Source organism: Schistocerca cancellata, chromosome 4, assembly GCF_023864275.1.
Source record: "Schistocerca cancellata isolate TAMUIC-IGC-003103 chromosome 4, iqSchCanc2.1, whole genome shotgun sequence".
NCBI classification, from domain to species: Eukaryota; Metazoa; Arthropoda; class Insecta; order Orthoptera; family Acrididae; genus Schistocerca; species Schistocerca cancellata.
In genome coordinates, this window is record NC_064629.1 from 878984000 (window position 1) to 878997827 (window position 13828).

Below are 13828 nucleotides of genomic sequence, written 5' to 3' on the forward strand. Positions count from 1 at the left end.
TGTTCACTTTGTATGTCTCCTGTAGATTTTTGATTTTTCCGTAATACTTACGGAACGCCTTTCTTGGTGTTTTCCTTGTCGCTTGTCTTTCTTAATGTGGATTTGGGTAATCTCGTAGAAACTAAGTAAGGCTGAAAGGGTTGGTAAATGAACTACACTCCTTTCTTTAGTTGTTTGCAACTTACATTCCTCTCTTCCTATTATCTGGCAGTGTGCCCCAGAAGATTATATTCCAACGTGCGTTCCATCAGACAGATGTTTTTTTTCCCTTCGTATCAGTAACCATTTACTTTAGTTATTTCCACTTTTCATTTGGTTCCGAATTTGCCTCACGTGCAAGTATCTGTAATAGTTGAACACAGTTTTTGTCAACTGCTGTGACAGCCTTATCGCTTACAACTTGCTAGCTCTTATTTCATGGCTTTTCATAGGCAGGTATTTTCCCTTCACATTACATATTTTTATTATATTGACCGTATTCTGAAGTTAAAACAACTTCATCTGTCAGGACTTACAAAAACTCCTTGTAATTCTGTATTAAGTACGTGACGTTTGCACATCATTTTATCATTGTCTTCATGTAGCAGTCTTATTGGTCGTAAAAATCTACTAGGTAATTATTATAGCTCTTTAGTTCCCGGTCGTAGAATTCCAGCTACATTCAGTCATCTTGGTTCCAAACAAACGGCTTGCAACTGCTTTCTGCTCCCCTTTCCTCCCATGGATATTACGTTGATAAAAGCAGGAAGCTGTATATTGTTTTTTAATTCTACGACTATAGTTCTTCTACATCTATGTCTATATACATACTCTGCAAGCTACTGTACGGTGTATGGCGGAGGGTGCTACGTACCACTACTAGTCATATCCTTTCTTGTTCCAGTATCGAATAGAGCGAGGGAAAGTAGACTGTCTAAAAGCCTCAATACGAGCCCTAATTTCACGCACTTTATCTTCGTGGTCCTTAGGCGAAATGTACGTTGCCGGCAGTAGAATCGTTCTGCAGTCGGCCTCAAATGCCGGTTCTCTAAATTTCGGCAACAGTGCCTCGCAAGAAAAAGAGCGTCGTTTTCCCTTCATTGTTCCCCATTTATGCTGATTCCATTTCACCGAGCACGATGGTGCAGTGGTAGCACAATGTACTCGCATTCGGGAGGAAGACGGTTCAAACTCCCGACCGGCCATCTAGATTTAAGTTTTTCGTGATTTCCCTAAATCACTCCAGACATATACCGAGATGGTTGCTTTCAAAGCGCTTGGCCGGTTTCCTTCCCAATCCTTGACACATTCCGAGCTTGCGTTTCGTCTCTAATGACCTCGACGTCGACGGGACGTTAACCCTAGTATTCCTTCCTTCTTCCTTTCACTCCATTTCATATCGCTTTGCAACGTTATGGAAAGATATTTAATCGAAGTGACTGTGTGAAGCAGCACTCGATTGAAGCTGAATTCGAACGTTACAAGATTGTTTTTCCTATTCATCCGCATTAACTTAGATTTTTCTACATTTAGAGGAAGCTAACATTGATCACACCAACTAGATATTCCTTCTGTCATCTTGTATCTTCCAAAGTCAATCAACGATAACGTCTTCCCGTACGTCACAGCGTCGTCAGCAAAGAGCCAGAAACTGCTGTTCACCCTGTTCGTCCGATAATTTACGTATATAGAGAATACGAGCGGTGCTACCACACTTTCTGGCGACATCTTTGTAGGATTGTTTGGGGGAAGAGACCAAACAGCGAGGTCATCGGTCTCATCTGATTAGGGAGGGATGGGGAAGGAAGTCGGCCGTGCTCTTTCAAAGGAATCATCCCAGCATTTGCCTGGAGTATAGGGAAATCACGGAAAACCTAAATCAGGATGGCCGGACGCGGGATTGAACCGTCGTCCTCCCGAATGCGAGTCCATTGTGCTACCACCGCGCCACCTCGCTCGGTGACACCTTTGTCTCTGATGAACACTCACCGTCGAGGACAACGAACTGGGCTCTGTTCCTTAAGAAGTTATCGAGCCACTCATATACCTGGGAACCTAATCCGTATGCTTTGACCTTCTTCGACAGTCTGCAGTAGGGCAGCGTGTCAAACGCTTTCCGAAAACCTGAGAATATGAAATATGTCGGTCTGCTTTCTAAATTGGTTCTGATTTGTCTCAAGGAAATTTATTATATTTGGATCTCAGAATGTGTTCAAGAAGTCTGGGGCAAAACGATGCTACTGATATTGGTCTGTAATTTTGCTGGTCCGTTCTTGTACCCTACTTACATACTGGAGTCACTTGCCCTTTTCTCCAGTCGCTTGGGATTTTGTGCTGGGGGAAAGACTCGCGATAAATGCAAACTGAGTAAGGAGCCAATGATGTAGAGTACTCTTTGTGAACCCGAACTGTTGTTCCATCCGGACCTGGCGACGTATTAGTTTTCAACTCTTTCAGTTGCTTCTCTACGCCAGGCATGCTTATTATTATGACATCAATAAGGGACTCTGCGCGATAGTCAAACGACGGTACGTTTGTATGATTGTCCTGCGCCAACGATTTCTTAAGCGTGGAATTTAAAACTTCGACCTCCCTATTGCTATCTTCTACTGACAAACCAGACTGGGCAACGAGTGAGTAAGAGCCACTTAGCGATTATATGACCAGATTTTTTTCGGTTTCTCCGCCAGATCTTTAGCCAAGGTCTGAACTACATCATTGACAATAGCCTGCCACTGATAACCACTTTTCAGCCACATTCGGTGGAGGCGCAGCTAGCGATGACGTATCAGCACAGGTAAATACAGTTACGTTACAGGGTGTGCTCAAATTTACTTTAATGTCTGACGATATTTCTCTGCTAAGAACTCCACGCTGTGTTTTGGTTGCTAGGAAATCTTCAGTTAAAGAAGCACAAAATGCCTTTGAGTAATCTGTGTGAAACCGAACTGGGATTCCATCTGGTCCTGACGCCTTGTATTTTTTTCAACGCTTTCAGTTGCTTCTCTACTCCACGGACGCCCACTTCTATGACCTCAATGCGGGAGTCGGTACGACAGTCAAACGACGGTACGTTATACGATCCTCCTGCGTGAATGATTTCATACACGTGAAATTTAAAACTTCAGCTTTACCTTTGCTGCCTTCTACTGGCTCTAGTAAATAATTAACAATATTCATTCGTCCTTAATAAGAAGCGTTTAATGTAAATACTGTCTGGAGTTTTCCAACCATACCAATACGTGTCCTGTGTCGAAAATACAAATCTGACAGACAGCGTGCAATTAGTTTGAATTTTTCCGGCATTCCTCTTCATTCTAACTCGAAAAGAGTGCTTAGCATACAGGTAGCTGTAGCAATGGGTCACTCATGTGACGTTTAAATTACTTCTTTCGCTGAAAATCTGCATCTCCGAAGAATCCTTCCAAGGTTCCCAGTCTTCCATTGGCTACCTATGTATAAGATTCCTGTAGTTATTTAATCATACGACAGTTTAAACAAAACATCTAAGAATTTGACAGATGTCACCAACTCAGGTGCCACAGATGGAAAATTTTTCCAAAGATTTAGACCGTACAGCAGATTGTTACACTAAATACAAAATTTACATACAACATTCACCAGTAGATAACCTTACACACAGAATACAATAATTCTGTCTTAATCCGGGTTGCTGTAAATATTTCTTTCTGCAGTGTCATTTACTTCTTCTTGCACTCCTATGCAAATTTTCTCTGTTGGCTACGTCTCTCTAAAAGACAGGAATTTCTGTAAAGCTCTTAAAAATCCTCAAATTAAATACTGTGTTTATAAAATAAAACTTTCTCAACTTCAATCACATTTATTTTACAGCGTATGACGGCAAGACAAGTTTCGGCAACTTGTTGCCATCATCAGGTGCCAAATTTTTACTTTAGGTAAGTTGCTAAAGTATAGATTCACGTCAAGTACGAAAAGATTTTTTTTTTTTGGAAGCTTGTACTAGGGACTTTATGTTACTAAATGCTGATATGCGCAGAAAGATTAATTTATGTGTACGAGGCAACAAAGTTAGGAAGATTACCTCATTGGCCCAGCCCGTAAAAAAAAAAATGGCTCTAAGCACTATGGGACTTAACATCTGTGGTCATCAGTCCCCTAGAACTTAGAACTACTTAAACCTAACTAACCTAAGGACATCACACACATCCATGCCCGAGGCAGGATTCGAACCCGCGTTCGTAGCGGTCACGCGGATCCAGACTGAAGTGCCTAGAACCGCACGGCCACACCGGCCGGCCCAGCTAGTAAAAAATCTTTTCGTAGGTCACATGATTTTGTAATTAAAATTAATTTGCACTTGATGGTGGCACTTGATGGTGGCAGAAAATTTTCTGAAACGCGTCGAACTGACAGATATTAGAAAATAAATGGGTGTAGCAGTCCTAAAAAGATTGTTAGTGGTTACCCCGTGGTTACTCTTTGTCTAGAACTACAAACGGGCTTGTACCTAACGATAAATCCTCGATCCTGACGCATGTTTGGCCGAATATTCCTCAAAAACATATATAATTCATTAGTCGATAGTGTGGAAGTCCATCAGAGTCCTCTGAAAATTAAGATTACAACATAGAGCACAATTCCGTTGTGTACAGTCATGTGGTGTTCGTGAGAAGTGACCTTTCATGTTTCAAATGTGAACACGCTACACCAAATAGCGGAAGACGTTCTGCTAGTATTATTGTGGGTGCGTCTTACTGTTTCTCCTTGGTACGCTGCAGTCAACGTCCTAGAAACCATCTAAGTGTAGTTTGTCATAAAAACATATATAATCATGAACGATAAAGATCAATGGAAACCGTCGTCAAGAATTTATATATATATTATATATTAATTAATATACAGAATTTATGGAACAGAAAATTCTTTTTTTTGTGGACGCAGATATCTTCTCTGTACCCATAGCACGCAAAATATTCTGTTCTGTAAAGGTCATGTACATCGAGAGAGAACTTAAGCTGTCATATGTTTTCTACAGAAATTTTAATCTTTAAACTCAAATGAATCAATTTTTTTGCAATTTTTACAATTTTGACTGCTATGGAACACAATTTAGAATCACAAATGTCCAAAGAAACAGTGTAAATCAGTTTATTTTAGCCCATAACACAAATCAGACCTTTGCACTGAATATTTCGTAGCTGCCACTTTATACAGGCTTTAATTACAGCTGGCCGGCCGGTGTGGCCAAGCGGTTCTAGGCGCTTCAGTCTGGAACTGCACGACCGCTACGATCGCAGGTTCGAATCCTGCCTCGGGGATGGATGTGTGTGATGTCCTTAGGTTAGTTAGGTTTAAGTAGTTCTGAATTTTAGGGGAATGATGACGTCTGCAGTTAAGTCCCATAGTGCTCAGAGCCATTTGAACCATTTTAATTACAGCTCTCTATGGGTATCTGACTCAAGGTCAGTCTCCTCCTTGTTGTAATTAATTTTACAAGTTAAAATATGTTAAGATATTACAAAATAATAATTTCGTTATTCTTGTAGAATTACTTTTACACCGTTAATTTTTGAAGTATGTCTCCCCATGAATCTGAAAACGCAAGGTTGTACACATGACGTCCGGTACATATTTCCGAGTCTGTATCTGGAGAAAAGAGTGTTAAGTTTCCCACAAAAAAGTAGATGACAGAAATTTTCTTACTTGCATCTACAAATGTTCTCCGCACTGTTCAGTGAGTGGCGAAGAGTGCTTAGTATCAATACAACTGTTTTCCTGTCCTTTCCTATTCGCTTACTGAGCGAGAGTAAAATGGCTGCCGGTGTGTACCCGTAAACAATCTAATCTCTCTTAATCTTGTTGTCTCAACATCAGAAATACATCAGTGGCCGCAGAGTTCTCTCTGTCTTTCTCAAATACTGCTTCTCTAACTTTACGTGACAAGGTTTCACGAGAAAAACGTCGTCTTTCTTCCAACGATCCCCCTTAGAACCTGTGAGCACCTCCGTTACACTTTCGTATGGGATATATCGACCTATTGCGATCCTGTTAGCGCTCCTCAAAATTTGTTAGATGCCACAAACATGGAATAGACATTTAAATTTAGTTAACAATTATTCTTTGGGAAATTCTTATTATATTTCACACATTACACTTCAGCGCATTTGCCCGTAAACAGGTTTCGGCAAAACGACCTGCTGCGCGTCCTTCGGGCTTCAGATGTACATAGTAGGAGCAGTATAATATTGTTTTAAACCTGACCTCCTTATCTTCCCGTGAATATGACACGCCCATTCAGAAACAAACTGAGACTTCCGTAGATGACTTTCTCTTAACTAGACATTCAGACCACATTGACTTATAATCTTCACAGTGTCTTCACGTAGTAGCAGACAGAATCAAGTTTACGTGAACAACTGGAAACCTGTGTGCAGATTCAATGGATACGAGGTGTTATTTAGAAACACTATTTCAGTAACGACATCGAGAGGTCCGTATATTGACTCACCGCAGAATTAAAATACGGTCTATTTCAGTCAAAAGGAATTTCCATTGAGCTTTTCGTCACAACTTTGCTTTCGCATGCTATGCTGCTAGGAGACGACTCGTTTACACGTGTCGCCTTGCGCATTGGCCGACGCTACCCGCGAAGTCAACTCGTTTTGCGTATAGCATGCGTGAAGGTGTCTCCCGTAACTTCGTGTTTGTAGAAAATGTGACGATGAGAATGATTATTAATAAACATGTTTCACATACAGTAAGTGCCGTTAGTCACAGTTCAGTTGTATATTGCAAGAATTTTTATTACTGCGACACATGCTGTGACGAAAAACATCATACTAAGGTAACTATGGGAAAAAATTCATTGTAAGGATACAAAGACTTTTTGCGGGTCTCATTGTTCTGGATTGAATTAAAATTTCATGACCAGCCACTTTCACAGTCAGACAGTCAAACATTTGAATACCTGTTCACATGATGGGCAGGTCTTGCATATCGTCATTTACCTTGTATTGTTGTTTAGATGTTTAAATATGCCGGCGTGTGTGGCCGAGCGGTTCTAGGCACTTCAGTCTGATCGCAGGTTCGAATCCTACCTCGGGCATGGATGTGTGTGATGTCCTAAGGTTAGTTAGGTTTAAGTAGTTCTAAGTTCTAGGGGACTGCTGACCTCAGATGTTAAGTCACATAGTGCTCAGAGCCATTTGAACCATTCTTGTTTAAATATGAATCACTCAAACTATGAAAAAGGAAAACGAAAATGTGGACATACGGAATGGAAAGTGAAAACATATCTAAGCGTCTGTTTGTTGATTTCTTAATGTATCTCGACGGACTGATCATTTTTAGGATATTCATATTTTACGAAGTTTATATATAATGTAGATACGTCAAAACACGGTGAAAATTTAGTATGTTAGGAACATGTACTGATTTCCCAGCGTAAACTAGATTTGTAATGTTGCAGGGAGGTTTTCGTGAGAAATTTACATTTCGAAATAGTTGGTGTTTATAAGAATATTCTAAATTCTTAGTTGTTTATATTGATAATAACCTGAACTAGAAGTGACATGTTTTAAGTCTTTGTAAACAGAAAAGCTCTGCAACATTGGCGTTAGGGATAATATCAGGTTTTGGGACTAAAATGTCAAGAAGCTGTGTTTGTTGTACAGAAGCATGTAAGATGCAGTGTCCACTCTAGAACTACTTGTAGGCTGCTCTTTAAACAATTGGACATACTGACAAAAGCCTCACAGTGAATTTACTATCTAATAAAGTTTGTTGTCAACAATCAATTACAGTTAGTAAACAACAGTAAAATCCATAAATATTATACTAAAAGAGAAACGTCTCATACTATCCATCACTCAGCCTTATTGTGGCACAGGAATATATGTGGTATTCAGCCATAAAAATCTTTCACTTCAAATCTAGTGATGTAAGGAATTTAATAGGTAATAAAATTAACTTCATAAACAAACTGGGATGGGCGGTTGTGGAGAGAGAGAGAGAGAGAGAGAGAGAGAGAGGGGGAGGGGGGCGGGGGGAGAGAGAAAAAGAGAGATTAAACACAAAAAAGTATAACTTACTGCTCTTAGAAAAATTAACTTGAGACAATAATGTAGATGGTCAGCAGTTTGCCATATTTTGACTGGGAAAACGTACTACAATTCCGAAACTGACATGTTACATCTCGTAGAGAAAGGTTGTAATTTTGATCGATGGAACATGCAAATAACTAAACAAAACAATCACCGGCGAATCTATGATCACCGGTACTGCCCTTTTTAATGTACTTTTCAGCCCAACTTCATTCTAATTCCAAGCGCTCCCGTTTACGTCGTAAAATACTTTTGCAGAGAGCGACTTGTAATAGGTAATGTTCAATTTCCAAACAGTTACTAAAGAAATAAAAATCTCTACGCGTTTTGCTGACAATGAACTAGTCTGAGCAAATTCATATCCCTACCCCTTATCACTTCTAGAAAGTTGTACGGTACTGCTGACTCTGTTCGGTATTCATTATTAACAGTACACTTCAAAGCCTATTTGGTGAAATGCATAACACAATATTTCCTGCATGTTGAGGCATTTAGAGCGGGCTGAAAATACATCAGGTTAACAGTGGAAACCTTTACAATATTTTTGATACATCTGCGCCATCTACGTAGAATCAGACGTTATTACCCATCTAATAATCGAAACAATCATCCATTTGACATTCAGTGCTGGAGAAAGACCTGCCTCTAGACGTTTCCATGTATTAAAAACTTCAACTATATGCTTCCCTGTTAATGGTCCATGTTTTCTAAAGTTATTTATCCACCTTCCATTTCATCGATGTCTCGGTGTTTCCACCAAATAACTTCCTTGTAACAATTAGCACCCATTCGCTTGGATATGTATTCTGTTCCCTTCCATTTCACTTTCATTACTTTCATAATTACCTCTACTATCGCCGCGCGGAGTGGCCACGCGGTCTTAGGCACCATGTCACGGACTGCGCGGCTCTTCTTGCCAGAGGTTCGAGTCCTCCATCGGGCATGAGTGTGTGTGTTGTTCTTAGCATAAGTTAGTTTAAGTAGTGTGTAATTCTAGGGACCGATGACCTTAACAAAAAAATGGTTCAAATGGCTCTAAGCGCTATAGGACTTAACATCTAAGGTCATCAGTCCCCTAGAACTTAGAACTACTTAAACCTAACTAACGTAAGGACATCACACACATCCATGCCCGAGGCAGGATTCGAACCTGCGCCCGTAGTAGCAGTTGCGCGTTTCCGGACTGAAGCGCCTAGAACCGCTCGGCCACAGTGGCCGGCTGACCTCAGCTCTACTATCCCCGTTTCTTCCTCTTGACACATTTGTTTGCTTTTCTGCCTCTCTTAGTAACTCTCAGCATTCAGTTCTACATAGTTTATCGAGTAGCCAAACCTTTTTAAATGATTCTCCCACTAAAATTCCTTGTCCCACCACTTTAATTCAAAATGTATTTAACATCCTGATTGTGAACCATATTTTGTTGTCCACACGATGATTGTACTCAGCTGTCCTAAATACAAAAAGTGAACTGCTTCGTTGATGTCATTGCTTATTTATCCAATATTCTTTCCGATGTGTTGGTTATGGATTATTTCATTTTTAATTCAACTGATTTCGCTCCTGCTTCCAAATTTGCTCTCCTAAGTTCTTCCTTTTGCTGTTGAAGTTTATATTGATGAGAGGTAAGCAGTACAGTGTCATCAAAGCGATTAGATATTTTCTTCATTTTCGCAGCCTCTAAGGCTGCTGCTTACACCTCCAAATGCTAATTTATGGAATAAACATCAGTTGCACTTAATTTGCTTACGTAAAAAAACCACGCGTTGCGTATGTGTCAAGTTCTGTGTAATGAATGAGGTACAGTGCATTAAGTTCATAAAAAGACAACGGCAGAGAAATTGAGGCAGACTAACACACGTTCGTACATCATATCCATTACTAATGTAGCTTGCTACAGCACTTGGAAATGGGAACGAATTCCTGAATGCGTCGTGCGCTGCACGAGAAAAAGTAATTTTTGCAGTACTTTATTACTTAAATCATTACTTGTCCTACCACGGACCATACCCAAAGTTACTTCTCCACTTACTAATGATTCGTAGTCCAGGGGACATCTTGGACTCCACTAGAAGGTCCAGGAAGATGTTGAATATCGACAGTGAAAATTAACAACCATCAGCCACTAACGTATAAACACCTAAATGCTTTGAGAATTCTCCGGCATCTGGAGTCCGCGGTTGCCATTATGTTAGAGACAGGACTGAATACTCGAAGAAAATGCTTCTTCGTTACGGTTAGTTTGCTTTTTCTCACAAAAAGTACGAAATTCTGCCTCAAACTGAATATCGCGCAAGAGTCAATAGCGTCGTTTTGCGGTAGTTTGTAAAATGCACCGAAGAATTTGAAGATCACTGTCCCAGAGGTCTGTGGATACAGTGTGTGGGATGGGGAATGAGTCGTAGTCATTAGCATGAGAAAAGCAGGTACAGCCTCGCACGCCGGATTAAGCAGTTCTTGGAAGCAGCCTCCGCCTACCACGGAAGAAAAGAACGGCCCGCCATCTCCCGGGCGAAACTGCGAACTAATAGCCACGTGCGACAGGCACGTCCCCCATCCGAATAGCGCTCCCTCCTCGAGCCAACTTACTCCGACGGTCTGGCTGTGGGAAGAATGCAATTTCGCGGTAGATGGAAACGTGGCTGCGAACAGAAACTGAATTTCTGAGATAAAATGGCTCGGGTCTTGTGTAATTCAAGCGAGGAGATACCTCCCTTCCACTTCACACAGGCAAGATAAGGTTACCCTCTCTAATATACATCAATTATTTGGGTAGGAGGGAGCGCGCGTATGCTTACAAGGCCTTCGTTGCTAGAATTACGAAGTAGCTGCGGAGGAAGAGGAAACGGTGGAGGCGGTACAGGCTGCTCCGGCAGTTCTGCCGGCCCGTACAGTCGCGTCCTCACCAACTGGCGCCTCCTCCCTGCGTCCTAACTGTTTTCTTCCCTCATACAACTCGCGCCTTACTCTACTAGTGCAAACGTGGTTTCTCGTCACGAAGAACGCGTTCTATGATAAATGTTTCATTTACTTCCAGTATTTTTTCCAACAGGTAGCTTCAATTACCCACTTTAAACGTCGCTCATTCACAAATGGGTTTTATCGACATATATCTTTGAAGGATATTTTTTTTACCATCTGTGGTTTATATCCCCGTAAGACTTTTTTTATCGTTTTCTGCAAAAGATAAGAAGATATTGTGTTTCTTTACAGAAATCAACTGAGCTCACAGCCGATCCAAAATCATCCGATTTCAAAGTGACGGTCCGCAGCTCGTGGTCGTGCGGTAGCGTTCTCGCTTCCCACGTCCGGGTTCCCGGGTTCGATTCCCGGCGGGGTCAGGGATTTTCTCTGCCTCGTGATGACTGGGTGTTGTGTGATGTCCTTAGGTTAGTTAGGTTTAAGTAGTTCTAAGTTCTAGGGGACTGATGACCATAGATGTTAAGTCCCATAGTGCTCAGAGCCATTTGAACCATTTTTTTTTTTTTTCAAAGTGACGAACAAATGCCCGCAAGTTTAACTTCTGTCTACTGCGTTGTAATGTTTTGTTTTTTTTTCTTAAAAACAGAACTACATATTTTTAAACAACATCACTTATAAAATCACCACCTGAGTACCCCTGTCACGGAATTCGATATGCAAACATGTTACTGCGTCCGATAGGCACATGAACGTCAGCTACATCTGATCGTCACGCATAAGGCACACACCTCATACTTCACGATGGAAAGATTTCTTTGTGCGTCAGGAAAGAAAATCATGGTTGAACCTACACTCCGAGGTTTCCTAGCTGTACCATACGAAATTATTTTTGCAGAGCTTATAAGCCTGTTTACTGTTATGAACGCTGTCTAAACTGAACTTGGTAAAGTACGAAAAAGAGAATAAGTCTTAGACGAAATTATTCGATTTAGTTTAAAGTGGGACTTTCATTTTGTAGAATGACTACCGGTACAAAATACCATCATCATGCTATCTCCTAGCGTGCAGCCCTCAAAATCGCTTACCCAATTATGTGTGTAAAAAAAATGGTTCAAACGGCTCTGAGCACTATGGGACTTAACTTCTGAGGTCATCAGTCGCCTAGAACTTAGAACTACTTAAACCTAACTAACCTAAGGACATCACACACATCCATGCCCGAGGCAGGATCCGAACCTGCGACCGTAGCAGCAGCGCGGTTCCGGACTGAAGCGCCTAGAACCGCTCGGCGACCTCGCGGCCGGCAACTATGTGTGTAACTCGGCATAATAACACACCTGATCTAGTAAGCGACGGCACGTCAAGAGGTGGTTTGTTGGTGGTAATTGGTGTCGAAACTGATAGTCTTTCGACAAAATAAAGCCAAAAAAATTATAATTTGTTGGTCGCTGTTCGAAATGAATGTATTCGGGAATATGTAGACTGCAGGTCTAATATTCACGAAAAAATCGGAAGATGACGCCAATTCGAAATTTATCTGCCAGTTTCCTTCTTAAAGTTGTTAATATTTGTCCCGTTATCTGTAAAGGGCGAACGGTAGATGTAGGTGGGAAGGTACTGCGAAATTCGTCGGAGAGTTGAGTGCGCGCAACGGGCGGCAGCGATGTCGCAGCTTAGCTTTAGGGGCACGGTGTGCACGAGGTGAGAGAGACGGAGCGACGAATGAGCAAAGAGGCGCGCCACGGCTCTAACAGAAAATTAGCTACGAAATAGGAAGGTGGGGGTGTGCGGGGGCGGGGCTGCCCGCTGAAGGAAGTGATGGGCCGGGAAGGTGCGGCGCCAAGGAGTGGCTCCTCCCACAGCTCCTGCGGCCCATTACTTGAGGCCCTCCCATTGGACGAGAAATTGTATACGAAAATGTGGCTGTCTCTAGGAAGTTGGCGCCCCTCCCCCCGCCTCCACCGCCGCCGCCGCCGCCGGCGCACCTTACACGCTGTAATTAAAGGCTTCTTCCTCGGCGGGCAAGTCATTTGGGATTCACTTCAAACAAAAAGCGTAAACACATTACGTGCAATAAACTTCCTCGTCCTGGGGAAACGTCTCCACGACGGAAGGAGAAAAAAAGGGCACTCAACTTGCCTTCCAGCAGCGCCTAGGGGATGCGTCCGACCAGCCGGTGCTTTTCTGAAGCTCTGGCCTGCCCGTAGCAGCAAACTTACTAATAACGCAAATTACGTGCCGCCCTAAATCACTTCTGCTGCGAAAGAAACATTTCGCGAACCAGTAAACACGTACTTACGTTCGTTGGGACTGGTAAGGCGGGTAGTCATAAAGTTTTAATTATCACCTCGAAAAAATCATGAAACATGCTGACGGTGTTAGTCTTTTTCTATATTCACCTCTCAATGTGGCACATTTTCCCCTATGATGGACGACTTGTTCTCTCGAAGTCTGAATTGTGGATCTTAAGAAACCGGTCCTTTTCGTAATATTCTCGTAGGCATTCTGAGAAAGCCTAAAATGTAATGAGGAAAGGGGAATAAGACATTAGCAAGTATTGCTTGAGAATACGGGGGTGAGGAAAACTTTCATAGCCCAAAGAAGCAATATATCTGACAGTGCCGGCCGGATTGGCCGTGCGGTTCTAGGCGATGCAGTCTGGAACCGAGCGACCGCTACGGTCGCAGGTTCGAATCCTGCCTCGGGCATGGATATGTGTGATGTCCTTAGGTTAGTTAGGTTTAATTAGTTCTAAGTTCTAGGCGACTGATGACCTCAGAAGTTAAGTCGCATAGTGCTCAGAGCCATTTTAACCATATCTGACTGTGACCTGTGTAGAAAGAGCT